Raw genomic sequence first — 24,740 nt, forward strand, 5'->3', positions numbered from 1 at the left:
GTTAAATAAGTGTGAGAAATCTCACGCCGTAGACTCCTCTATTCCTCTTAGCATGTTAAAGGACGCAGATATCCTAGAGAGAACTCTATAGCACTTGTTGTCATCCTGCAGCGTTCCATGGGATACTGACTTGGGAAATGCAGTAGATATATGAATAAAAATTAAAAGCGGCTCCATCAGGGACTACTACCTGACACCATCTAAAATTGGAAGACAGTTTTTTTTAATGTAGGGATAATACGTTTTTTCAAAACACTATGGCCAAAGATTGTTGACTTAAATTAAAGTTGTCACAGCAAAACAAGTAAAAATGAGAAATTTCGAAACAATTACTTGTGTTGAAGAGTAGGAAACAGTTGAGAATTATTATAAATTGAGGCAAGTTTGGTTTCAACTGAAAGAAATGTATATTAAATTATCTGTGATTCTCTTAGAGTAATCATATACGCAATGATCAGACTTGTTTCATTTCATTCGGTGGCAATGCTTTCTCAAAGGTACCTTTTAAAAATTAGTAGCAATGCAAAAACAGCCCCAGTGGATCAGCATTCTATCACAGGTGGCAAGTTTTGACAAAGTTTGCTTGTTGATATTGTTCAATCAGCTAGCACCCTTGGCTTTATTAATTTTGAATTTTCTGTGATGAGCAATACCTATTAAGTTTCTGAGGAATTACTCCCAATTCACCTGTAAGTTCAAATGTTTATGTGTCACTTAAATGCATGTATGTAGGAGATAATGGAAGGGGTAAAGGAAGGATAATGACCTTAGGGTTACAGACAACATTTAAGTTCATTTAAATCAATGGCTCCTGTTTATTTTCCTTCGGGACTGTGGGCTGTATCAGATTTCATCACATCACACACCTGCATCTTCTCGGTTTGTTTACTTTCCACCCCATGACTGCATTCAATAAACAGTACTCAGAGTGAATAAAAACAGAGATGGGATGGTGGAGAAAATCAGTGATAGAAAATCCATACTTTATTCTTAAAACTTAATTTGAGTAAATACAAAATGTCATTATCTTAATATTGGGTAGTTAGTTGAAATCTCATGTTTTACTCGTAAACTTTACAACAGGTGACTTTACAACAAAGTTATTTTTTACATATCACTTTACAACAGAAAATAAATGCATCTGAGAGGATTATTCTTTTTTGCATATAACAGTGTTGGTTTCATTTTTTAAAATAAAGGAATACCATGCTTTACTAATCTCAACAGGAAGCAGAAATCTGTCACCATGTCATTTCTCCACAACTTCTTAAAGAGACACCTTTCCATTTATTCTTTGAGATTTAGTTTTTTAGGATGCATCTGAATGGTTGTTTAGATTAATGTAACGCCTCTTCATGTCCCTGTAGTCATGGAATTGGATTTGAAGTTTTCACACTCCGGTCAGAATACCTTCTTCAAGGAAGAAATGCACACCAAGCTACAAACAAGTAACTATTTGGTGACGTCAGTCAGCACAGAGAGAACATCAGAACCCTTCCAGTTATAGAAACTGTTCATACTGGAATGCGCTAGTTTTGTTTTTACACACAGTGTAAAACCAGGTTGAGGACATGTCCCCATAACCAAGTATGCACTCCTCTCACACTGAGAGCCCGAGGAGATAGAGTGAAACCCCAGTCTCGGTACCTCGCATGGGGCCTGGTATGCAGCTGGCAAGGAGTGCCGAATTGATTTGAAACTCAATTATATAAAATCATCATATACAGCAGATTATAGGATCAGAGGATGTTAGAACTGAAAAAGCAACAGTGATTACCTTAACCCATCTTCTCATTTTTTCCATGGGAAAGTAAAGCAGTGAGCAAGAGCAAACTTACTAATTCAGTATTAAAAGGCTTGCAATGTGGGTACTCACTTGCCTTCTCAAGTTTACAGAATCATGGAATCTCAGAGTGGGGACAGGTCTGAAGTTAGAGACAACCTGTGATGCACAAATATCCTTTACAATATGCTCTTCAAATAATCCCTCGAGAAGACTGGGCCAGGTGACTTGGTTCCCTGGGCACACAGGGGAGGTTGTAAGCCCCTAGAAGAATCCCTTACATGGCCACGTCTGACATGGTGCAGGAGCCAAGGTGAGGAGGTGTCAAGGCAGACAGGTAAGTGAGTGAGCCCAAGGCACATTCATGGTTCTCATGGGGCCTAGAGAGGGTACAGGAAAGGTTCATGATCACAAGATATCATGATGAAATAGGATGAAATAGGTGGGGACTGTTGATACCAGTGGGAAATAACTGGAACCATGGACTCCAGGGATGAACCAAACCATTGTCCCCAAAATGCCAGATGGGACCAGTAGCACCCAAAGGCACTGGTTCATAGAGCCATATCAACCGATCTGCATGTATCCAGAGGACACCGAAGGGAATATGAGGACCTGTACTTTACTGTTAATGTTAGATTATGCAGAATACACACACATGCACGTGCATGCACACATGTACATGCACACACCTCCCCAATCCCCCAGATGATCATGGAGAGAACTGGGATCATGAGATAGAGATGAAAAATCCAAGAGGCTGGGCATTTTTCATAAAGAGGATGAGGAATTTCTTGTGCCAGCCAAATGGAGTAAGCCCACTACTGCGTATCTCTTCTACTGATTTCAACTAACAACACCAGACAAAGTAAAAAAGCAACTATGTGAGCACTCTGAAAAGTAAACAATAGCAAGCAGAATAGGGAAGGAAGTCAAAAGTTGAAGAATGACCAGGATGGCACTGAGTTTACTGGGTTCTTTTCCCTCCTTTATCTTTTGACTTTGACGTGAGGGCAACTGATGTCCTGGAACAGAGTAGCAGTGTGGACAGCAAGACCTCCAAGAGACACCTCCCTGTTTCCAAGGGGACAGGGAAATGGGGACCCTGTGAGCTAGAAAGTGTGTAGGAGGGGGGATCTCCTCTCTCTCTCCCTCTCTCCCCCTCTTTCTCTTCCCCTCTCTCTCTCTCTCTCTCTTTTAGTTCTTTTCTGAGGGCAGCACCAGTGATGGAATTCCATTGCCAAGTGATGGTGGCAGTAAAGGCACCTACCATCTCTAAAAGAAAATGCATCTCTCTAGCCAGAATTGGGATAAGGGAGCCCCTGCAGTCTGAAGAGTGTAGGGGAATCTCATCTTTGCTATTTTTGTCTCTCCTTTATCTCACTGCTTAGCACTTAGGGTGAAACCAGTGCTAGGGGCTAAATATCTGAGAGAAATCCCAGATTTCTAGCCAGAGAGCTAGGAAAAAGGACTTCTGAAAGCCAGAGAGAGTGGGAGAAATTTCAGAGAGGACAGAGATGGAGAAAGGGATCCCCTATCTATATATCAACCAACCCAAGTTCCAAGCTCACCCCTGAGCTGCATCAGAAAAGAAATATAGCAAAGGCTTTAGGGTCTGAGCTATGATAAAAACTACTACCCAAACCTCAGACTAACCACTAAGTGACACATATGCAGAGCAGATGCGAAGACAGCATAACAAAGGCTTTGAAAACCTAGCTGGAACCACTACTGAGAGAAGGCAAGATAGAATATGTGAGCTGAACACAGCTGGGCTTATTGTCTCCTAAAACAAACAAGCAAATCAACATTCTTCAGAAGGTTTTAACAAATCCCAAAGTCTCACAAGATCATATCCAAAATGCCCAGCATACAATCCAAAATTATATACCAAAAACAAACAAATAAAATCCCAGGAATATTTGGCAAATTTCCAAGGAAAAAGACAAAGAACAGTTGCCAGTACCAAGAAGACCCAAAGATTTAAATTATTAGAGTCTGTAAAAAGTGAGATAAAGGTGAACACAATTGAAAGGAGTGGACAGAAGTTCTCAACAAAGAAATAGAAACTATGAAAAAGAATTAAATGAAAATTTTAGAATTGAAAAATTCAATAGTTGGAATAAGAAAATTCACTTGATGGGCTCCATAACAAAACAGAGATAACAGAGGAAAGATGCAGCAAACTTGAGAGAAATAATCTAATTTGGAAAAGAAAAAAGTGGGAAAATATTGAAAAATATGAACAGATCCTGAGGACTTGTGGGGCAATAACAAGAAGTCTAACATTTGTGTCATTGGCCTCGAGAGGTTAGAAGGTGAGGCTGAAAAAATATTTGAAGAAATATTGGCCAAAAACTTCCCAAATTTTGTGAAAGAAATCAATTTACAGATTGAAGATGCTGAGAACCTGCACCCCCTCCCAAAAGGAATACACTCAAAAGAAAACCATGCCCAGTCACATCATGATCAAACTGCTGAAAACTAGTGATAAAGACAAATCCTGAAAGCAGCCAGAGAATGATACATTACATAGAGGGGAACAATTATTTGAATGACTGTGGATTTCTCATCAGAGGCCATGGAACCTAGAAGACAGTGGAACCATATCTTTAAAGTGCTGAAAGACAGGAACTGTCATTCTATGTTCAACAAAAAATATCTTTCAGGAATGAAGGCTAGGTAGACATTCTCAGATGATTGAAAACTGAATGTGTTACCAGCAGATATGACCTAAAATAAATGCGAAAGGAAATTTTTTTTCAGACAAGAGGGAAACATGGATCATCAGGAATGAAGAAAGAGTAACAGAAATGGTAAATATCTGGGTAAAAAATGACAGACTATTTCTTCCCTGAAAGATCTTTAAAATGTTTATGACTGTAAAAATAAAAAATTATAACATTTTCTAGTTGGACTTCTCATTGCGTCTAAGACCTGTGGCAACTATAACACAAAGAAACTGAGTATTTATCTATTGATCTGTGTTAATTACTGAATCAGGACACTCTACTGACTTTTCCCCTGCTACCCATTGGGGTGAGTGTTTGTGAAGAAAATCAGAGCAGTTATAGAGAAAATAATCTAAAGTTTCCTTATACAACTCAGTTGTACTTAAGTAAATTAGAGACGTTGTCACACATATATTTTTGTTCCTTTTGGAGGGAGAGAGTGAGACAAACTATTTGCATGATTACCATGTAGTTTCTAATTATCTTCATATTCCAAGTTGACAGCCCAATTCAGGACTTCCAAAAAGTTTGATACAGGTGGAAAATTCTTCTGCATGCCACTTTCTTTTACCTGATCCCTGTTTATCTCCCACTCTAAGAGACCATTTGTAAACTGGGAAATTATGGTATTACCTATTTTTTGTAAACTGAACAACTTTTGTTAGACAGCCTAAGCTCTATTCTCCTCCCTGATTTTGGTAACTGTCCTGTCCCAGATTCAGTACCACCCTGACCCCAGCCCCAGTTGAGGTGTATTTTATTCCCTGGGGGCATACTCCTGCTTTGGATCTTTAAGTTTAGAGCATGATCTCCTAAAAATTACTGAACACAGAATTTTTTCACATCTCTGGTAAGCTGCTGATGGTAGTAGCTAGGGGCTCCTACTCTTAAGAATTTTTCCTCTAATTTTTAAAATTGCATACTCATTCTTTTAGGATACTTCCTTTCACACAGGGGCATGTAAGGAAGAATCCTTTGGATTTTCTTGTCTCACTTTCTTTCCCTGATACTGTGTTTTTGGAAGCACAGGGGTGATCATTGGAAACCACATCGAAATATTCTGGTTTTTTTCCTAAATTTCATGTCCTGTAGTTTTGTCAGTTTCCTTATCAGCTTGCTATTGGTATTTTTATTTTTTTAGTTTTTCTCCTTTTGGTTGGGGGTAAAGGAATCTCATTTTGTGAGGTATCAGGGGAAGAATTACTAATGATCTGGTTTTATTCTGCTATCTTTATTCAGAAGCCTGAGCATGAGATAAAGGTTTTGGCTTCAACACAATATATGCATTTCTGAATAACTCCACACCCTGCAAAATTGTACTAAAGATAACAGGGCTAATAGATAAAAAGAAAATTATGTATAGATCACTCAAAACCTGCTCAACTTTGTAATCAGAGCATCAACAAAGAAAATAATAATCTAATAAAAATACTGGCACATGGGATAGGGAGGGTGGGAGGGAGACGCAAGAGGGAGGGGATTTGGGGACATATGTATACATATAGCTGATTCACTTTGTTATACAGCAGAAACTAACACAACATTGTAAAACAATTATACTCCAATAAAGATGTTAAATAAAAAAAATAAAGGTAAGATATAATATTATCATACTAATGCACTAAGACAAAAAAAAAAAATACTGGCACAGCTAAAAGACACTGAATTTTTTCTTTTAATGGTGACTGTAGCTTGGTGGAAAAAGAAATGAGGAAAGGTTGAGGTTACTGAGTTATGGAGGCCAGGACAAAATGCCCACATGTCAGGAGGACATCACAGCAAGGACTTCAAGGACAGAGCATATAGCTAAAACCGAGCTAAGAGGATGGTTGTCAGGTATGAGGGCATCCATGTGGTACTGAATACCTCTGCAGCTTGTGGTCAGTGGCACTCATGTAGTTTGTGCTTTACTATTATTTGATGATGTAAAACATTATTGTGCTGGGGAAAAGCCCATAGGAAAATTTCATATGAAAATTCTCAGCATATCCACAGTATTCTTTTATTTCCCAGTCAGCATGAGCTAGCTTGGATTACTGAAAGACACATGACAATGAAACAGATTGTACCTATTCATATGTAATATTTCCTAAGAGGATCATTTCAGGAAAATCTCTGGCTATATATTAACTTGTAAAAATGATGCTACATCACAGATTTTAAAAATGATCTTGTCAGTGTTTTAAAATACTAAAACAAGAACAACTAAAGGCAGAAAAAATAATGAACATAATGCTTACTAAAGATGCTTATGTTGTCATTCAATATGGAAAGACTGGGAATAATCTCTACATGCAACAGGAAAAAAATTGATAAACTAGGGTACATCAATTCACTGGAATACAATGTGAACATTAACAAAGATTTATGATTACATGTATTATCAAGGAAAGATATTTAATATTATGTAAAAAAGTATGTAATATACATTACTCTGTGTGCATATACACCAAAATGTTAGCTGTGGTTATCTCAGTATCTCAACGTGGTAGGATTCCAGTGATTTTTGTTTTTTCTCCCTTATCTGTATTTCCTTTTTTTTTCTGTAATAAACTTATATTACTCTTGCAGTAAGGTGAAGGCAAGTTATTATGAAAACTCACATCTGAAAATATTTTAGCTCTCTCAGCATTTTATAGCAGGAAACAGCAAGCAATATAATTTCAAAACCATAGGGGGCTAGTTTTAAAGAGCGTCTCCTGCTTTGACCTACTAGGCTGGTGGAGCTCGGTGACGTGTGGACATGGCATGAAATGTGGAGCTGGGGTCTGGAGAGGTTATACCAACATTCACTTAAAGGTCTGTTAGATTTGGTCTATTGCAACATCCTAAGCTTATCAACAAACTTTATTTTCAGGGACCATCCATCTCTTGCGGAAACACTATTTCCTCCGAGGCACATGTGCATGCAACACAATATAGACTCTTTTCTGGGGGAAGAAACGAGTGACTATAACAACAGGAAAGCGGGTTAATGCTACAGCATGAATCAAGCCACCAAAAGGACAAAAGAAAAAAAAAGTGTTTTCTTGCATTTGCAAGTGTGACCACATCGTGGTTTGGGCCATCCAGAACAGGGACGATTCAGTTGGGTCTCTCTTATTTCTGAAACCGAGCAAACAGGGCTGGATCCCAGTGGCTCTGAAACAGACATGGTTCTTTGTGTTAGTAACATCTGCATCACCGTGAGTCAATGACTTACGTCCTCTGGGCCTCAGCTTTCCTAGTTGCAAAATGTTTGTGATGATCCCAGAGGTTCTCCTGTGGCTCTGAAATTCTACAGTTATAATTTAAGGGAATTCAATTAATATTAGTGGAGCACCTACTGTGTGCAAGGTATTATGCTAGGTTCTTCAGTGGGTACAAAGTGAGTAATATGTAGTCTCCCTCCTCAAGAAGCTGATAGTCTGATAGGAGATATAGACACACAGATAATTAAGGCAAAGTAAAAGTGCCACTAGAGCAGAATAAATACGATGCCCTGAAAGTTGGAAAGAGCTAGGATAGTCTCAGTAAGAGTTCTAAAGCTTTTCTCCTGGACTGTCTTCTTTAGCCATTTTCAATTTTTTGGCCATCTAGCTCTCTAAAATATGAACAGATGCTTTTCAAAAACTCCAAACTGTAACAAGCCAATAAAAATAGGAATCTGCTTTGTTGCAAACAATAAAGGAATTCGCTCCAATAAAATAGAATAAACCCTCAGTAATTCAGACCAAGGAAGGTAAGAATGGAGATTTAATGCAAAGTCCATTATAGGATATGTGCATTATGTGATTTTAATGACTTATAGTTTGGCTTTCAAGGGTATACAGAAACATTGCCTAGAAATCTTTACAAAGTGACTTTTGTAGAATATAAAATTTGAAAGCCCCATATATGTCTAGTCCAACCTTCTCAGTGTACTGGTGGGAAAACTCATACAAACTGGTTATTCAAGGCCCCAGAGAGAGGAGTCTTTTTAAATGACACAGCAAATGTTCGTAAATGGTTATTTGATGAGCTTGAATTTTCTTGAAAGTGCCTTGTTCTCCAATGTTCTCCACATTTCCTATGATCTTGTTCAGTCTATTAATTTGAACTTTATGAATAGGAGAGAGATTTGGTAGCACAAGTAAGCTTTCATCTATTTACAGCTCTTTCCATTCATCTTGGTGCCAAACAGGCAATTTCTAGCCTATGTTGTTAACATGAGGGGCACTGGAGGAGGAAGAAAGTCGACAGATATTAACTATCCTGGTGGTATTTTTCCAGGACAGGGGCCTGACCTTCTGCAGATTAGCTAACCGTCTAGCAGATATTATTGAGAAAGGCTGTCAAGGCATCTTAAGGCCCCCAATTTTTCCTCTGCTGGACTGCTAAGGCTAAATTACATTGTTCTGAATTCATTCCTCTGGAATATAATTTTGTGTCACCAGCTGTCATGTGTGAGAGGTAATAAAACTTCACCTATTAGGTTAAATCATGTAAAATTGCTGCTTTGGTAGGTCAAAAAAATGGCAGTTTCATTTGGTTGAACCTATATTTCACAGAATTAACTAATTAGATATTAACCACCCTCTTAGAGAGCAGATAATAGGACTGTAAAGGAAGGAGACAGAAAAGTTACATACTGACAGAAAAAGGAGTTAGGAAAAAAAGGTATAGGATGGGAGGTTGCCAGAATAGCAGATGTGGGTGGAACATCAAAAAGGGAAAGGACGAATAGTACATAAACTTGGTCTACTCTATACGGTCTTCAATGCCAATTGTGTTCAGAGGTGCAAAAGAAAGAAGAGACATGATCTCACTCTACTTAAAAAGAAAAGAGCATACACATTGCTAGTGAGCCGTACAAGCCTATATAAAATCAGAAACTGGATTATTTTCAGACCACATATTACAATAATTCCAAAAAGAGAAAGATCACTCTAGGTGGTCAGGCAAGAGGCTAAAGAGGTAATATCTTCAGCTGAGCTTTGAAGGATCTGAGTAAGTAGGAGGCCATGTACTCTACTCATGGCAGATTTTATCCAAAAAGAAAGTTGGCCGCTTCTAATGTGGATACAAAAAGGGGCCTCCATCCTCCAAAAACTGCTATTCTTCTCTTCTTCCTTCCCTTGCTTGGGGTAGCATAGCATTTCATCATTTGTGATATAATTCCATGTGAATTAATTGATTATGTCTTCATCTTTGGATGCAAAAGAAAAGAAGGGATGGATAGAAAGAGGGAAAACTCCCCCCGAAACAATGCTTATATAATCCCTGCCTCAATTTCCCTGTCATTGAGCAAGAAAACTCATGGGAATCCAAAAAATGAAAGTCCCATCTCCTAGGCTTGTGAATTCAATTTGTTTGAATTGATTGCTAGAAAATAAATAAATAGAATGAAGGCAGGACCAAGTCCTTAGCATCAGCACATTGAGGTTAAACATGCAAAGGTTTTTAAGCATAAACAGAATACCCAAATAGCCCAAGAGGGAAGAATATCATGCATTTGGGCTCAGTACAGGTGGTGTGACAGGGTGGCCAGGAAAAGGTAGAGATATTCTGGGCAGAGTTCCCAGATGCTTCTGCATAAAAACAACTCTACCTATATTTCTGAGAATATGTCAGATAATGTATTTAGAGAAAGTATTTTTAAAGCTGTTTGCCCATTTTGAACATTTGCGATCTTCGGATTTCTAGTGGGTTTCTGTTTTGTTTTTAATCATACAAACTGAAATATCTTCAGGATATGTTTTTACTAAGAATCGGGTGTGGAAGATATGAGATAAGGTTTTGGCAATAAAAATTTTTTAAAAAGTGACATCAGAACAAATCCAATAAACTGCAAGAACATTATCTATTGCAATAGTTTTTAAACTTTTCACTACCCGGCACAACTTTTATTATTCCTTCTCCTCACCCCAGGATTTGTGTTTTATAAGATAGTTATTGCTATCCAATAAAAATTTCATTCCATCTGTGTTCCCACGACTTTTCTACTTCTGTTGTATTCCAGATTTTTAACAATCTACACTTAGGAAAGGGTCACAATATTATGAAATCATGTATCTAACTATGTAAAGTTAAGAAACAATAACACGTGCTAATCGTGGTGTAGATTTGACTGTTCCTCTGTACTCACATCTAATATGCATGGCATCCTCAAAATTCACGTCATAATCTTCAAGAAATAATCAGTGGTTTTGATCAGGGAAGAATAGCCTTTTTATTCCTTTTCCCCGTCTTCTTCTTTATCTTCAGCCCTATTTTATTTATTTTTTCCTTCCAGTTGTATTAAAGTATAATTGACATACAGCACTGTATAAGTTTACAGCATAGAGCATAATGATTTGACTTACATACATCATGAAATGATTATCATAACAGATACAGTGAACATCTCTCATCTCATATACATACAAAATCAAAGAAATAGAAAAAATGTTTTCCTTGTGATGAGAACTCTTAGAATTTACTCTCTTAACAATGTTCATATATAACATACAGCAGTGTTCATTATATTTATCATGTTGTACATTAAATCCCTAGTACTTATTTATCTTATAACTAGAAGTTTGTAGCTTTTGACTGCCTTCATCCAATTCCTCCCCTAACCCTGGCCCGCCTCTGGTAACCACAAATCTGATCTCTTTTTCTATAGTTTGTTTGTTTGATTTAGAAGTATGATTGACCTACAACGTTATGTTAGTTCCTGTTACACAATATAGCAATTCGATATTTCTGTACATTTCAAAATGATCACCGGGATAAGTCCAGTTAGATATAAAGATATTACATAGTTATTAACTATATTCCCCACACTGTACATTTCATACCTGTGACTCATTTATTTCGCAACTGGAAGCTTGTACCTCTTAATCTCCCTCACTGATTTCTTTCCTCCCCCCACTCCCTCCCCTCTGCCAACCACCTGTTTATTCTCTGTATCTATAATTGTTTGTTATATTTGTTCATTTGTTTTGTTTTTTAGATTCCACATATAAGTGAAATCACACAGTATTTGTCTTTCTCTGACTTATTTCACTAAATATAATACCCTCTAGGTCCATCCATGTTGTCTCAAATGGCAAGACTTCCTTCTTTTTGGTGGCTGAGTAATATTCCTTTATATGCATATACCACATATTCTTTATCCATTCATCTATGGATTTCATTCATATCATAGCCATTGTAAATAATGCTACAGTGAACATAGGGCTGCATATATCATTTCTAATTAGTGTTTTTGTTTTCTTCAGATAAATACCCAGGAGTGGAAATGCTGGGTCATATAGTAGTGCTATTTTTAACTTTTTGAGGAATCTCCATGTTGTTCTCCATAGTGGCTGCACCAGTTTACATTCCTGCCAACAGGGCACAAGGGTTCCCTTTTCTCTACATCCTCTCCAACACTCGTTATTTGTTGTCTTTTTGATAATAGTCTTTCTGACAGGTGTGAAGTAATAATATCTCATTGTGGTTTTGATTTGCATTTCCCTAATGACTAGTGATGTTGAGCATATTTTCATGTGCCTATGGGCCATATGTATGTCTTCTTTGGAAAAATATCTATCCAGATCCTCTGCCCATTTTTAAATCAGGTTGTTTGTATTTTTTGATGTTGAGTTGTATGAGTTCTTTGTATATTTTGGATATCAACACCTCATCAAGTATATCTTTTACAAATATCTTCTCCCATTCAATAGGTGGCCTTTATGCTTAATTGATAGTTTCCTTTGCTGTGCAAAAGCAATTTAGTTTGAGGTAGTCCCATTTATCTATTTTTCTTTTGCTTCCCTTGCCTGAAGAGTCATATCCAAAAAAATACTACTGAGAATAATGTCAAAGAGCTTACTACCTATGTTTTCTTCTAGACGCTTTATGGTTTCAGGTGTTACATTTAAGTCTTTAATCCATTTTGAAATTATTTTTGTGCATAGTGTAATAGAGTAGTCCAGTTTGACTCTTTTACATGTAGCCGTCCAGTTTTCCCAATGCCATTTATTGAAGAGGCTCTCTTTTCACGATTCTATGTTCTTGCCTCCTTTGTCATAGATTAATTGCCCATATAAATGTGGGCTCATTTCTGGGCTCTATATTCTGTTCCATTGATCTATGTGTCTACTTTTGTAGTACTATACTGTTTTGATTACTGTAGCTTTGTAGTATAGTTTGAAATCAGGGAGCGTGATACCTCCAGCTTTGTTCTTCTTTCTCAAGAATGTTTTGGTTATTTAGGGTCTTTTGTGTTTCCATGAAAATTTTAGAATTATTTGTTCTAGCTCTGTGAAAAATGTCATTGGTGTTTTGATAGGGATTGCATTGAACTGTAGATTGCCTGGGTAGTATGGTCATTTTAACAATATTAATTCTTCCAATCCATAAACACAGTATATTTTTCCACCTGTTTGTGTCAACTACAATTACTTTCATCAGTGTCTTATAGATTTTTGAGTACAAGTCTTTTAGCTCCTTAGTTAGATTTATTCCTAGGTATTTTATTCTTTTTGATGCAATTGTAAATAGAATTGTTTTCTTATTTTCTCTTTCTGAGAGTTTGTTGTTAGTGTATAGAAATGCAACATGTTTCTGTATATTAATTTTGTATCCTGCAACTTTACCAAATTTATTGATGAGTTCTAGTAGTTTTTTGGTGGTCCTTTTAGGATTTTTTATGTATAGTATCATGTCATCTATCGTTTTATGTATAGTACATGTCAACTGTAAACAGTGACAGTTTTACTTCTTCATATCCAATTTGGATTCCTTTTATTTCTTTTTCTTGTCTGATTGCTGTGGCTAGGAATAATAATGCCTTATTGAATAAAAGTGGCAAGAGTGGGCATCCTTGTCTTGTTCCTGATCTTAGGGGAAATGCTTTCAGTTTTTCACCATCCAGTATGTTATCTATGGTCTTATCATATATGGCCTTTATTATGTTGAGGTATGGTCTCTCTATACCCACTTTGTTGAGAGTTTTTACCATAAATGGATGTTGAGTTTTGTCAATAGTCCTTTCTGCACTTATTGAGATGATCATATGATTTTTATTCTTCAGTTTTTTAATGTGGTGTATCACACAGATTGATCAGAAGATATTGAAAAATCCTTGCATCCCTGGGATAAATCCAATTTGATCATGGTGTATAAGCCTTTAGTGTATTGTTGAATTTGGTTTGCTAATGTTTTGCTGAGGATTTCTTCATTTATGTTCATCAGTGATATTGGCATGTAATTTTCTTTTTTGTATGTGATATCTTTGTCTGGTTTTGGTATCAGGGTGATTCTGGCCTCATAGAATGAGTTCAGAAGCACTCCTTCCTCTGCAATTTTTCAGAATAGTTTGAGAGTAGGTGTTAAATCTTTAAATGTTCGTAGAAATCATCTGTGAGGCCATCTGGTCCTGGACTTCTGTTTGTTGGGAGGTTTTTTTTTATTACTGATTCAATTTCATTACTGGTCATTGGTCTGTTCATATTTTCTATTTCTTCCTGGTTCAGTCTTGGGAGATTGTACATTTCTAGGAACTTGTCTATTTCTTCTAGGTTGTCTATCTTATTGTCTAATTGTCTGTGATAATCTCTTATGATTCTTTGTATTTCTGAGGTATCAGTTGTAACTTCTCTTTTTTTCATTTCTGATTTTGTAGATTTGGGCTCTCTTTTTTTCCTTGATGAGTCTGGTAAAGATTTGTCAATTTTGTTTATCTTTTTAAAGAAACAGCTCTTAGTTTCATTGGTCTCTTCTATATATTTTTTTACTCTCTATTTCATTTATTTCTGTTCTGATCTTTATGATATTTTTCCTTCTACTAACTTCGGGTTTTGTTTGTTCTTTTTCTAGTTCCTTTAGGTATAAAGTTACAATGTTTATTTGAGATTTTTCTTGTTTCCTGAGATAAGCTTGTATCACTATAAACTTCCCTCTTAGAACTGCTTTTGCTGTGTCCCGTAGATTTTGAATAGTTATGTTTTCATTTTCATTTGTCTCTAGGTGTTTTCTGGTTTCTTCTTTGATTTCTCCAGTAATCCACTGGTTGTTTAGTAGCATATTGTTTCCCCTCCACATGTCTGTTTTTTTTGCATTTTTTTTTTCTTGTAGTTGATTTCTAGTCTCATAGCTTTGTGGTTGGAAAAAGTGCTTGATATGATTTCAGTTTTCTTAAATTTACTGACCAAATTTACTGAAATTTGTGGTCTAGTATGTGATCCATCCTGGAGAATGCTCTATGTGCACTTGAAAAGAATCTGTGTCCTGATGTTTTGGGATGGAATGTCTCTCTCTCTCTCTCTCTCTCTCTATATATATATATAAAGTTCATCTTATCTAATGTGTCATTGAAGGCCAGTGTTTCCTCATTGATTTTCTGTCTGGATGATCTGTCCATTATGTAATTGGTGTGTTAAAGTCCCCTAGTATTATTGTGTTACTGTCAATTTTTCCCTTTATGTCTATTAATATTTGCTTTATGTATTGAGGTGCTCCAATGTTAGGTACATATATATTTATAACTGTTGTATCTTCTTAGATTGATCATTTGATCATTATGTAATGTCCTTCTTTGTCTCTTATTGTCTTTGTTTTAAAGTCTATTTTGTCTCATATAAGTATCACTATCCATTTGTGTGGAACACTTTTTTCATCCACTCAGTTTCAATCTGTGTGTATCTTTAGATCTGAAGTTAGTTTCTTGTAGGCAGCGTATTTATGGATATTGTTTTTGTTTCCATTCAGCCTTTCAGTGTCTTTTGACTGCAGCATTTAGTCCATTTACATTAAGTAATTATTGATAGGTATGTACTTATTGCCATTTTGTTCATTGTTTTGGGGTTGTTTTATAGTTCGTTTTTGTTCATTTCTTCTGCTTTTGCTTTCTTTTCTTGTGGTTTGATGACAATCTTTATTTAGTGTTTGGATTCCTCTCTCTATTTTATGCGCATATCTATTATAGATTTTTGGTTTTTCATTACCATGAGGTTTATATATAGCTATATATATATACATTATTATTTTAGGTTATTGATCTCTTAAGTTGAAATGCATTTTAACGATCCTGTATTTTTACTACCTGCCCCCCCATGTTTACTGTTTTTGACATTATATTTTATGTCTTTTGGTTTTGTGTATCCCTTAACTACTTATGGTGGATATAGATGATTTTACTCCTTTTGTTTTTTTACCTTTCTACTAGCTTTATATGTGTACCAGTGAGATTTTTCCATTCATAATTTTCATATTGCTAGTTGTGGTCTTTTGTTTTTTGCTTAGAGAAGTCCCGTTAACAATTCTTGTAAAGTTAATTTTGTGGTGCTGAATGCTTAGCTTTTGCTTGTCTGTAGAACTTTTTTTTTTTAATTTATTTTTGTCTGCATTGGATCTTCTTGCGGTGTGCGGGCATCTCATTGTGGGGCTTGGTAGTTGTGGTGCACAGGCTCAGTTGCTCTGTGGCATGTGGGATCTTCCTGGACCAGGGATCAAACCTGTGTCCCCTGCACTGGCAGGCAGACTCCCAACCACTGTGCCACTAGGGAAGCCTGTCTGTAGAACTTTTCATCTCTTCTTCAAATCTGAATGAAAACCTTGCTGGATATAGTATTCTTTTTTTTTTTTCATAGTAATTGTAATATTAATATTTATTGCCATTTAATATGTCAGGCACTGTTTTAGGGTCTTTATTTAATGAATTTTTATCTTTAACATTGAATGATCTCAACCCCAAAGAATTAAAATTGTAAGTTTAGTATTTTGCTGTTATAAGACCTGTCAACTAGTGTGTCATTGGAGTTCTTCCTTCCTAGAAATTTCTCTTACATAGAAACTATTATATGATGCAGTTGACAAACATAGGGAAGGGGTGTGTATACAAAAACTCTATGATCAGCCCCTAGACCATTAAAGATTGAGTCATTATTTTATGACATAAGCCAAAATTGTGTTTGTTTTTGCTGTCTCTCATTAGTGTTTTGTTTAGGCACAGAGGGTAGGGCAACAACTCCTCCTCCTTCTCCTACAAAAGCTCCAGGCTTTACTTGCTATCACCTTACTTTTTTGTTTCTTATTAGTTATCTACTTTATACATATTAGTGTATATATGTCAATCCCAATCTCCCAATTCATCCCACCAGGATATAGTATTCTTGATTGTAGGCTTTTTGCTTTCATCACTTTAACTATATCATGCCGCTCCCTTCTGGCCTGCAGGGTTTCTGCTGAAAAGTCAGCTCATAGCCTTATTGGAGTTCCCTTGTACATAACTTGTTGCTTTTCCCTTACTGCTTTTAATATTCTCTCTTTATTTTTAATTTTTGCCATTTTAAATACAGCGTGTCTTGGTGTGATCCTCTTTAGGTTGATCCTGTTTAGGATTCTCTGTGCTTTCTGGTTCTGGATGTCTGTTTCCTTTCCCAGGTTAGGGAAGGTTTCATCTATTATGTCTTCAAATAATTTCTCTGCCCCATTCTCTCTCTCTCTCTTCTCCTTCTTGGACCCCTATAATGCAAATGCTAGTACATTTGATGTTGTCCTAGAGAGTCTCTTAAGCTGTCCTAATTTCTTTTTATTCTTTTTCTTTTTTTCTGTTCTGCTTCTGTGATTTCCATTACTCTGTCTTTCAGATTACTGACCCATTTCTCTGTATCATCTAGTCTACTGTTGGTTCCTTCTAGTGTATTTTTTTTTCAATTATTGTATTATTCATCTCTGGTTCTTCTTTATATATTTCCTAACTCTTGTTAAAAACTTCTAACTTTTCATTCTGTTCATCCCATCTTTCTCCAAGTTCTTTGATCATCTTTATGATCATTACCTTGAACTCTTATTGGGTAGATTGCTCATCTTCACTGTACTTATTTCTTATTCTGGGGATTTATCCCATTCCTTCATTTGGAACATAGTTCTCTTTCACCTGATTTTGCCTAATTTGCTGTTTTTATTTCTATGTATCCGGTAAGTTGGTTACATTTCCTGACCTTGGAGAAGTCGCCTTTTGTAGGAAACATCTTATGTGTCCCAACTCTGGTCCCTGGAGCTATATGCTCTAGGGATGCTCCCTATTTGGGTTGCATGGATCCTTCTGTTGTGATGGGTTGACTGCTGTGGGTGATCTCACAGGTGTGGCTGGCCCTTGGTCTGGTTGTTTGTCAGGTCCTGCCTTGTGCAGAGGCTGCCAGCTGCTGGTGGGTGGAGCTGGGTCAGGAAGTGGCAGGCTGCAGAGCCCAGGGTCTCAGGGCTAGTGCTGGCCCACTGGTGGGCAGAGTTGGGTTCTGGGATGAATGGTTGCAGGGCTGGAGGTCCCCAGTCTAGTGTTGGCCTCCTGTTGTGGGGGGTGGGGGCAGTTATTTACATGGCTGGCTGCAGGTTCCAGGTTGTCCCAAAGCTATGTCAGCCTGCTGGTGGTGAGACAGTATCCCAGGTTGATTGGCTAAGGGGCCCAAGGTGTCCCAGAGCTGGTGTTGGCCTGCTTGTTGGCAAGGCTGGAGCCCAGGGAGTTCCAGGTCTTGTGCTGGCCTGCTGGTGCATCAGTTGGGTCCTGACATGGCAGGCTATGGCGCTGTAGTTGTCTTGAGTCTGGCGTCTGCCTGCTGGTGTGTGAGGCTAGGCCCAGGGCTAGTGCCCACCCACTAGTGGGTGGAAATTGGTCCCAGAGTCTCTGGCTGCAGAGCCCTGGTGGTCCCATGGCTAGTGCTGATGCACTGGTGTGCAGGGCTGGGTCTCGGGGCAGCTGTGGGGTCAGGGGACCTTAAGGAAGCCAGCCTGCTGGTGGGTGGGGGTTGTGTCCTTGCCCAGCTAATTGCTTGGCTTGGCCTGAGGTGTCCCAGTACTGGCGCACACAGGCTAGTAGGTGGGGATGGGTCCTGGTGCTAATAAGCTAGAGGGAGAATTCCAAAGTGGTGGTTGCCAGCCGCAGTGTCCTCATGGTAGAACAAGCTTCTAAAAATGGCTGACATCAGGCCAGTGTCTATGTCCCCAGGGTGAACTCCAGTTGCTTCCTGCCTCTCCGGGAGGCTCTTTAACATCAGCAGGTGAATCTGAACCAGGATACTTTCAAATTACTGCTTCTACCCTGTATCCTGGAGCGTGTGGGATTTTGTTTGCACCCTTTAAGAGTGGAGTCTTTATTTCCCACAGCCCTCTGACTCTCCCAAAAGTAAGCCCCCTTCTCTTTCAAAGTCAAACTTTCTGGGGCCTCATCTTTCTGGTGCAGGACCCCTGGGTTTGGGGAGCCCAGTGTGGACCTTGGACCCCTCACTCCTTGGGGAGAACGTCTGCAATTGTAATTATCCTCCTGCCTGTGGTCCACCCACCAGGGGAATGGGTACTCTGTCTCCATCCCTCCTACCTGTCTTACTGTGGTTCCTTCTTTATATCTTTGTTGTAGAAGATCTCTGCTAGATTCCAGTCTTTCTCATCAATAGTTTCTCTGTAAATAGTTGTAATTTTGGTGACCTGTGAGGGGAGGTGAGCTCAGGCCTTCTCTACCATCTTGGCCACACACTCTTAGCTGCTTACTTCTAATGAATAGAATATGACAGACGTCTCCAGCCCTATTTTTAATATTTTATTCAGTCTTTCTGGTCATTGTCTCCCTAACGCTAAACAATTCATGTGTACATCTATGTTCTAATTTTCAAGTTTTAACAGAAATTAGTAAATCTTTCCTATGCCAGATGAAGAATTTGTTTTACAGTAATCACTCTCCCTTTCCCAGCCTTTCACCAATTTTGTTACTTATATTTTGACCTTAGTTCTGCACCTGTTTATCAATATAACTTTAACTAGTAGACCTAAACTTATAACTCTTAATACATGAATCTTCAACAGCATGCCTTAAACTCCCATTATAGAAGCTGAACTTCTTTCCAACTCTACCTTCCAATCTGTTAATCCTACCACTATAATTTTTTATTATGAAAATTTTCAAATATGTACAAAGTAAAAACAATAATATAGTGAACTGCCCTATACTCATCACTCAGTTTCAACAATTATCAAAGATCTGCTATTCTTGTGTCATTTATAACTTCATTCTTCACTCTTTCATTTGATTATTTTTTCCATTACTTTATTTTTTTCCATTACCTAAAATTGTCAAATGTTACATTTGCCTTCTCCAGCCAGTTTTTTATTTTCCTGAGAAGTAATATAATTCTAGCAAAAAGTTTAAAAGTATTTATTTTTGGCAACCTGAGTTGACTATTTGAAAATGGATGTACAATTTCTATTAGCTTCTTTGAGGTGATGGAATAGTTCATGGCTCCACCATGACTATCATCCTCATCTCCTGAGTCAATAGTTCAAGTCCATAATTCCCCTAAGAAGCTCCTAACCCAAAAGTGCATACAAGATTCTTACAGCTCAAAAGCAGTAAGATGTGGATGACAGATGCAATGTCTCAGCAAGACGAGGCAGAAGAGGAAAGGTAATGTTAGTTAATAGAAGTATTTGACTGCCAGGCTAAGCATTTTGAAGTGCAGTAGAAAAGATGCTCGATGAAGAAAAAATATTTGGGGGGTCAATGAGATCTAGTATTTTCTTCTGGATTTCTCCACTAGTATTTTTGCATATTTATTTGTTTTAGATTCAGTGTCTACTTTGTAGAACAAATGTGTCCTCTGCTGCAGTCTGACTCATATTTAACTTGAAACAGACTTGCCTAATTTCCCGTTATGGTACCACAGAACAAGAATTAGTTTATAATTATAAATCTCTTATGAATGTCAAGTGTCACTGTGATAGGTAAATACAGTGTTGGCGGCAGCGGTCTGCTGGGAGTGGAAGGAGAGCCCCACCACCCAGCAATGGGGCTCCACCTGCCTGGCTCTGGGTGGGGGTGGGTAGAGTATGGGCCTGCTTTGGACAGTTCTGACACGGTACTTATCTCCCTTACCTTGTCCCTCCCCTCCCCCCCTCCCCCGTCTACTGCTGCAGCCCTCTCACCTGCCTAGGACTTTCATGCCATCCTTTGGCTTCTGAAAACTTGATACAACCTAATACTTCATGTCTGCGATGGACTTTTGATGGGGCCACTTAGCTGGGCTACAGTCTCCAGTTATACAATCAAACACTACTCTAGGTGTTGCAGTGAGGTATTTTGTAGATGTGACTAAAGCCCATAATTAGTTGACTTTAAGGGAGATAATCTGAAATAATCCAGGTGGTCCAGATTCAGCAGCTGAAAGGCCTTAAAAGCAGAGCTGATGAAGAAGAAATTCCACCTTTGGACAGCAACTTCAGCCTACACAGAGAGCTCCAGCCTGCCCTTCCTGACAACGTGTCCTGTGGATTCCAGACTTACTGAGCTGGCCTTCACCAGGATCTAAGCCAATGCCTTGTAATAAATGTCTTATATTTTATCTCCTACTGGTTCTGCTTCTGTGGTAGGATGCTGACTGGCACAGTGTTCTACAGTTTGCCCCAGATCGTATTTGGTCCTGGAGCAGAGCTAGAAGTTGTATGTGAAAGTTAGGGCAGCCTCATAATCAAGAGATAGTATGGCAGTCTGTCAGAGAAGATGTAGGAGCAAATGATTTTACAATTTTACAGCTAGAGAGTCCAGCTGGTCCCAAGTGGAATTTTGGCACAGGTGATAGTAAACTCCGCTACCAACTACATAAGAAAAAGGAGCAGAGACAGAAGAGGGAAGGCCTGTCATTCACAGACCACTTACTAGGGAGACACATTCTTGCAGAGACTGCTGGAAGGGCAAGAAAACCACCAGGTCCTTGAGCTGTCCCCAGTCTGAATTACCTCTGCCAGAGGACCTCCCTCTCTTTAGGAGGCTTTTCATATCCATTAGACTATCTGATCACGTGAGCCACGCACAGCTGACTCTGGGAGTCCAGGAATCCCTGTATTTCCAGATCTAACTCTGGAATTTAAGCGATAAAGTCGAATTAGGGAGAAGAGAACAAGAAAGCAATGTCAACTGGTTGGCATTAACATCTGCCTTTGGGAAACATTTTTAGGTCCATGAAGTAAAAGACATTGAGTACAGGCTTGAGAGCCACCCACACTGAGAGCTTTAACAAACTTTCTAAGCAAATCCACTCAGCTTTCCCATTTGTGGGACAGAGACAATACCTACCATAGGCTTTAGAGCAAACAAAGTATGTTAAGTTCTGGGCACATGGAAATGATGTTCCATAAACCTTAGCTCCCTTCTATATGCACAGACTCACAGGGAAAACAAAACCGTTGCAGGAGCTGTAAAATGAAGATTTCCAGCATCAGAGCCTATTCCTTCTTTCCTGTATATGTCTTTGCTAATTTTTTTGATGATGTTTGAATTCATATTATGTTCTTCCCTTCTGTCTGAAGACAAAAAGCATTTTACTTTCCACTCTGGTGAAAAGTCACTAGATTCTGGGTGCTCAGTAAGCATCATTTATCCAAATACATGAGGATTGCCATGATGGTGCAATACAGTTTTGAAAAACAGATACATAGGGCTTTCCCAGTCTCCTGAGTCAACGAAAGAGTCAGAAATAGATTCTAAAACTGCTGATCCATTGTCCTGTGGTCTGCTAGCTCAAGGAATCTTTCTTTTAATACCTCTATATGTAATTAAGTGTTCAGTTCTTCAATCATGTATTTTCCCTCTGCTTGTAACTTTTTTGCTGATGGCCAAGGGCATTAACTCCTTCCTTCCTTAGGCAGTAGAGCCTTGGGAAAAAACTCAAAGAGAAACTCTATAACCCTGGGAATGCACCACAAAAATGTAACGAAGGAGACGTTTATTGGCTAATGATAGAAAGAGTTACCCAGCAGGTTTGAAACTGAAGATGGGCCTCTAATCTCAGTGATACATCAAATACAAAAGTTAACGTTTCCAAATTCCTGGAAATATCACATTTCCTCATAGTCTTCCGCTGCTTTATCTTCCCTGGAGATTGTTTTTCCCTATTTCTTAAAATGAATTTGCTTTTCTCCTGAGGAGCTTCATAAAGTTACAGAATTGTTTCACAATAGAAAAAAATTCTCTGAGCAAGAGGGTGAAAAGAGCAATATATCATATCCCTACTCAAGTTGTGTGGAATTCCTCAATATATGATAGGAAAGTCAAGACATAGACACACAATGGATTCTTATTTTCCATGTTCTCCCCAGTGGAAAGGGGCTCAAGCTCCAACTCACAGCACATTCAAAAGTGTGTTGTGATCATGCTAGGGAGGAACCTGAAAATTTGGCCAAAGTGAGTTAATCCATTGTTGAGAGGTAGTTGAACTAAGGGGTGAATCAGCAGTTGAACACTTTTGAGAATTTTGGATGATTCTAGTGGTTACAGGGTTGGCTACTTTGTCCAAAACAGAAAGGGAAAAACTAAAAATGTGTTCCAAGTGGATGGCTATAGGAAAGCTTTTCTTCCTTTGTTGGTGTTTCTGGCATTAAGTCTTCACCTCTTTTAAGCAGCGTGGACTTGTTGGAACTGGAAGCAACACAAAACCCTCCCTCCCCAGTGAAACCAAATTTGCCAGCTGTGGAAGTGATTGTGGTCCCTGTTGCTAAGACTCCCTCTGACCAGCCGGAAGATATCATTAGATCTAAAGTTGGCCTTGGGCCTGGCCTTGAATAGCAAGCAAATGGCAACATTTGGTACCATTCCCTTAGTGTTTCTATTTCTATTCACAGTACAAAATGGTTTTCTCAGCAGGATATGAACAATGATACGAAAGCCCCAACATACTTGCTCTATTGAAAAATTGGCCATGAAAATTAAAAGCAGACATGTGTAAGGAAATTAAAACTAGAACTTATTAGGAATGCTTTCAGCAAAAGCAATAGAAAACCCAACTAAGAGTAACTTAAGCAATAAAAACATTGAATTAGCTCACATAATAGGCCTGGAGGTGGGTGGGCAGTTCCAGGTTTGGTCTGAAAGCTCCTTCTATCCTTTCTGCCCTACTGTCCTCAGCATGTTGGCTTTTAGCTTTATGGTCATAAAATGGCTGCTGCAGCTCCAGTCATCATGACCTTGTTCTAGCATCCCAAGCAAGAAAAAAGGGACAAGAGCAAAAAGCTATTTTCACCTGGGTCTAATTTTTAGTCCCAACAGAATCTCCATTATATCTCTTTGATGAAACTGAATGTCACATTCACACCTAGACTGGCTAAGGGGCATAGATGGCCCCAACTTATTATACCAGTGTTCATTAACCAGTCGTGACTTTTATTCCCTGGGTCTGAGGAGGGGTGTACTTTCAACGAAATCAAGGGGCTCCACTTACTACCCGAATAACATCTGTAGTTCTTTTAGGTAGGAAGAATGATTGCGAGGCAATCACAATCACCAGTGTCTGCCACAATCCGTCCTCCCTCTCCCATCAGACTGAAATACAAGGTGGAATAGTACACAGTTGATGCCTCTAAACTTATTCAATCCTATGCCCAAAATTAAGAGTACTGAACTCATTCCTTTTTTTTTTTTTTTTTTCCCAAAGAATTCCTAAAATAAAGATCACACAATTCCTTTCAGGAACACTTTTCTGGGACTAATCTTTTTTTTTTTTTTGAGATATTCATTTATCGCTCCTTAGGACTTTTTAAAAATTCATTTAAAAATATGAATTGACACCAGTGGTTAGCCTTGTTTAGCAAAGTTCAACATTTTTGAAAAATACAATTGTGAATTTTTTAAGAAAAGGGGGGAGTCTATTTGAAATGTGGTTGAATAAACGTGATATTTGTTGCACTATGAAATGCTGACAAATGACACAGCTGAAATGTTGCTCTATTTTTCTCAAAGGACTCTGTTCGGTTTCTCGATGTAGGTGATGTTTTGGGGAATGTTTTTAGGATGTTTAGGAATTCTTACTCAAAAATAAATTTGAGGTGATACTAACCAAACTCTCTCCAGAGACAATTGTAAGTTATTTTTCCTTATCTCCTTATAGAGTATTTAGTTATGTGGCATAGAAATTGGAGATATTTCTTCCTAGGTATGACTCATAGTTAGTTTTTTCCACAAAGCATTGTACTTTGTACATTAAAAATGTACTTTGAGAAATCTCTATATGTCCAGAAATGCCATAGTTTTGTTTTTTTTCTGACAGTCATTTAACCTGTGGGGTGGGGAGTACTGTCTATAAAATTACACACGTGAAAATGAGTTTCACAGCTTATTTGCTTTAAAATTGCAATGCAGAAAACTTAGATTATCTCTCAACAGAGGCACAAAACTGGTGTTGACAAATGTAGTAAAGAAAATTAATCATGTGAAACTTTTGGAATTCTTATTTTTAGAATACCTGTCTGGGAACCTTTAA

The sequence above is a fragment of the Balaenoptera acutorostrata genome, chromosome 17, assembly GCF_949987535.1.
Source record: "Balaenoptera acutorostrata chromosome 17, mBalAcu1.1, whole genome shotgun sequence".
Classification (NCBI taxonomy): domain Eukaryota; kingdom Metazoa; phylum Chordata; class Mammalia; order Artiodactyla; family Balaenopteridae; genus Balaenoptera; species Balaenoptera acutorostrata.